General features: G+C 38.8%; 1 long non-coding RNA gene across 1 annotated transcript; it reads left to right on the top strand.

The window, feature by feature from the left end:
- Window positions 1-884: 884 nt before the first annotated feature.
- On the top strand, window positions 885-4,629 carry LOC107736370 (uncharacterized). The gene is made up of 3 exons (XR_001639649.1): window positions 885-950; window positions 2,831-3,002; window positions 4,522-4,629. It is a non-coding gene; the product is annotated as an uncharacterized LOC107736370 (long non-coding RNA).
- The last annotated feature ends 352 nt before the right edge of the window (window positions 4,630-4,981 follow it).

Raw genomic sequence — 4,981 nt, 5'->3', positions numbered from 1 at the left:
TATTTATTTATTTAATTTGGAGTGTAGAGAAAAGCCTTACAAACCGTATCCATTATATAAAATTGCAATGTTAAAGTTAAATAACAACGTTCCCTTTACTAGAGACAACAAAAATCCCATATATATACTAGGCTATTTAATAATAGTTCAAATTTAAAATGGGCAATATTGTGCTGAATGTAGAACTTGACGACAACAACAATAATAACTAAGTACAAAATAAAAAATATATATATACTAGAAGCTGGGTGTGCTCCTCAAGAGGACTATGGTATTGTACATTTATTAAAGTCTTATATATTTTATATTTGCAGTTTTTCAAAGTACAACTGTTTACATGTAGTAGAAAGGTAAGCAAAAGAAACGTAATAACTTAATACTGATCTTCATTATGTTATGTGCAGGAAAAAAACACGAACTTCTGCGGAGAGTAATGTTCGCATAGTAGGTGGCGGTAATGCACCTTAACGTTGGATGCCACCCGCCATAAAACATGAAGAAGAAGGAGAAGAGTAATGTTCGCGCCGCGCTGTCAGTTCGGTGGCGCTAGTAAACACGTCCTCTCTGCACTGTTGAGTCGGTCGCGCCGCTCGGTCCATTGAGCCACGCCTATGACAGGTCAGCGCGGCGCGAACACTTTAATACCGCGCCGTTTCGTCCCACATTTGGGTTGTTTGGCTTCCCATACAAACAAGCCTATTGACTCGCGGTTCAATAAGGGAATCAGTAACGGCCTTGAACGATTGAGTGAGTGAGCCGAGTGAGTCCGATTCAAAACTTTTACCAACGAGTGAGAACGACAATTTTGTTTCCGAATCTTTTTGACTCATTAAAAAATGAACCGGTTCATAAGAGTCATTTGTTCACGATTCGGACATCACTTCACGCGCTGTGCTTGTTTGAGCGCGAAACACTGCCACGAGATCTGACTCATATGGACACACACAAAGGTTTCTCGACTGTATTTTATTTTTTATTTTACTTTTAATTTTTTTTGTCGCGTTTGCTGCCGTTTTAGTTGCAGTCTGGATTCCTGTGGTATTAAAAGGTATTAAAAGGCTAATTTATTTACTTTTGTAAGTTCGCTTAGTAACACTAGTGGCACAGGAATTAGACAGATTGCTATTTAGGTTAGTAGGCCTATAAAAATTTAATTAGATCTGCTGACTGATCTGTAAATAACATTTGTATACCATAGAGCAGTGATCCTCAAATCTGGCTCGCGAGATCCACTTTCCAGCAGAGTTTAGCTCCAACCCTATAATCAAACAAACCTACCTGTGATTTTCTAATGATCCTGAAGACACTGATTAGCAAACTCAGGTGTGTTTGATTAGGGTAGAGCTAAACTCTGCAGGAGCCTTCTCTTATCACTGCCACTCTCCATGGAGTCATACCCAAACACAGCTAGTAGGGCACTTCAATTCCCTCTCTCCCTCGCACACACATACACACATTCCCTTTTCGCTGCCACAGATGCTGGGTCTCAGAACACCACACATCATTATGCCATAATACAATTTGAGCAATCCATGCCTAAAGGACGTTCCCTTTTGAATGCATGGCAAATAACCGAGCCATTCCTTTATGTTCTTAAGAGACAGCGACAATTTTCAGATTCTATATCAGAGAGATCCACTGACATAAAGATTGGCCATTGTGACACACGCATTCACTTCCATTTGTGTTCTGAAGCACAAACATTACATAGGAAATTGCTTTGCGTCTCGTAACCTTTGTCATTTCAATAGCATATATTTTATTACACTGCAGTGCATACATAGTTTCCCACAGAGGCCATTTTGCAGAAAGAGCAACGGCTGCATTATCAGGCCTAGAAATGACAGCCAATCATCTTTCAGAAGCCATTATGATGATCAAGTCCATTATAATGACACAACATCTGGAACAAAGACCTCTAATAGCCAACAGCTGCCTGGTGGAATGACAGCAATTAGTGAGCCACTGACACTACACTCACCCTCGGCTGAAGTGGACAGTGTAATTTAAAGCTAGCTTTCACAACTTTTGTGAATTCATTATTAATCGGATAAGTGAATAATTCTTGCTATTTGTAATATGACTCAAAGAGTCTATTAAATTAAGCCTGTTCAAGATAATCATCTTATTGAAATGCTAACATTGGTTACATAATTCATACAATCCATGATATATATTACGCTTTAAAGATGAGGACCATTAAGTACAACAACAGCTAGCTGAGGCCTTAATAAACATAGCAACAATGTACAAATGAGCTCGGACAGGACTTCACACCTGAGCCTCTAAAGCAGTGATCCTCAAATCTGGCTCGCGAGATCCACTTTCCAGCAGAGTTTAGCTCCAACCCTATAATCAAACAAACCTACCTGTGATTTTCTAATGATCCTGAAGACACTGATTAGCAAACTCAGGTGTGTTTGATTAGGGTAGAGCTAAACTCTGCAGGAAAGTGGATCTCGCGAGCCAGATTTGAGGATCCCTGCCATAGAGTCTCTAATGAGCATGCACTCCTTCCGGTCTCTGATTGGATAAGAGGACGGCAGGCCAAACTGAAATATGTTTACTGCAGATGCATGAGTTGGGGAAGCTATTGTGACAAGGAGACAGCAAAGGCTTTGTGTTCTCATTAACAGCTAATTTGTGCTCCCACTGTTTACTCCTTTTATTGTTTTGTGGTTAAGTTGATGTCAGTCTGTGTTAAAAGAAGAATTTAAATGGACGAATTATTGATTACTCCCAGAAAAATGATGTATTTTCAGCATTTTCAAACTAAAAAACACCACAGAATTACAGTTTTTTTTTGGTGTGTGCATTCTCTCATTCTTAGGATTTTCATGTGTAGAAACAGTCTCCAGCACCATAATCAAGACCTACTGCTGCTGCACCTTCTTGACTTGACCAGTCTGGTCTTCTGCATTAATCAGAGCCACATGAATGGACGAATGGCTGAATTCTGCTAGCTAATTTGATGCGACACGCTTGAAACATCAACTTAACAGGTGAGAAGGTTAAATGACCAACAACATGTTTGATCCTCAGATTTATCCTGGATGGATCGACATCAAAAGCATGTTGCTGTCTCACCAAATTCAATAACTCCCCCACCATGTCATGAAAATCTCATTATCTGCCACTGAACAATATATCTAGACATCGATTTCTCTGATTGCTACCTTCTCTCTTTCTTTCTCCTCCTGTCTGGCTTTATCATTTGTTTTCAGCTTCTTTGTGAGCTGTACGAATGGGCAGTAAGTATGTTAATTTAGATTAAGGGGAAGCAGGCAAAGAACTACACACTGACAGAATAAGATCGGATCATAGACTTATTCTTCCGTGCTAATAGAAACAAAGTGAAGGGATTTGTAATATGGACCTGCTATTGATATACAGGAATAGGCTGGGTAATATATCAAATATTTATGAATTCCAGCAACACCAATAATTTAAATGCACTTTTTATTTTGTCATCAAGTTTCCTTAAGACATTAGATTAGTTTTGTGACCCTTCTTTGTCTTGTAATGCCGAGTTCACACTGCACGATTTTAGCCCGATTTTTCACTCGCCGACAGGTTTTGCGAAATCGCCGACAAATGCCTGAAATCGGAGGAAAATCAGTATATAACAAAGAGTGAAAAATTTAAGGGGGTCTGAATACTTTCCGTACCCACTGTATATTGTAGTAATTGGGCGGGTTTTGTAGCGAAAACCTGGCAACCCTGCACCAGACAGAGCTGTCGGCGATTCTTCCTATTGTGAAGTCAAGCAGTGTGAAACCTCCTGTCGTCGTTCCATCGTGCAGTGTGAACACAGCAGCAACTGAATGCTACCCCAGATAGTCGTTCAGTGTGAAACCAGCAGTGATACGACTTCTTTGAAAATCGTGCAGTGTGAACTCAGCATAAGACAGAGTTTAGACAGATGATTCATCTCTAATTTAAGAGTTTGATTCGTCAAACTAGTGAATCATAAAACTTAAACTATGTGTACTGTATAAATAAATAAATAGATATATAATATGTAAGAAATATAACTTAAAATTATACAAAATAAAGTTTTATATGCTATTAAAATACATTATATTTCTAAATATATACACATTTTATAAATATACATTATTTATTATTTATATAATTTATCATTTATACACCATAAGTGAAGGTGATTAATGACACCTTTTAATTTTCATTGTTCATGTCATCCCTAACCAAACATTGGCATTACATGCACTAAAAATGTCAGTGGTGACCCTTTACTAAACAGCTCTGTATGTTACAGAAGGGCACTCAAAAGTGACCCCTGAACGAAATTGATTTAATCCCTGAGAAGCACTGGAAAGGAAACGTGTGCAGAAAGAAGGGTCCTTTAGAGTCAACGCCGCAGAACGCCTGAGCAGCAAAAAGTGTTGGAAGGCTTGTAGATTCAATTAACTGGACTGAATTAAACTTCGCCTTTTTGTTACCACAGAACCTTCTTCTGATGCCCCTGGAGTTTTTAATTAGATTTCCTCTCTCCTTCAGGCCTCTTATAGTGAACTGCTTTCTGATGGATTTTGGATGGAAGAGGCGAATGGGAGTTCTGTCAAGAGCCCTATACGCTCTCCAAAACTGCCAATCAAAGCCACACATAACCAGACTGTTCAGAAATGCTACATGAGCATTAAAAATTGAAGAAGACCATCCAATATGGGACACGTTCATGTATTTCAAACTACATTTTTTAAAGAAAATGTGAGTGGTGCTTGCAAATGCAAAACTTTTAGATTACTAGTCCAAGTCCAAAGATAGCACATCCAAGTTTCTGTGATATTCTGGTCTGTACAATATGTGAGAGGAGAAACAGAGATATCTCGTTACTTGTAGCACTGCACTCAGTTGACGTAAAATAACATGCATGAAAGGCACTATCAAAGTTGTAGAGTAATAAATAAATGTGTTTAGCGCCATGCTGAAACGTGAGTGCTGGAGAGATAAGGGTCAC

Source organism: Sinocyclocheilus rhinocerous, unplaced genomic scaffold (assembly GCF_001515625.1).
Source record: "Sinocyclocheilus rhinocerous isolate Xijiao unplaced genomic scaffold, SAMN03320098_v1.1 scaffold942, whole genome shotgun sequence".
In the NCBI taxonomy this organism is placed as follows: domain Eukaryota; kingdom Metazoa; phylum Chordata; class Actinopteri; order Cypriniformes; family Cyprinidae; genus Sinocyclocheilus; species Sinocyclocheilus rhinocerous.
Note: the sequence above shows the minus strand (reverse complement) of the source record. Positions and strands in the feature narration are given on the sequence as shown.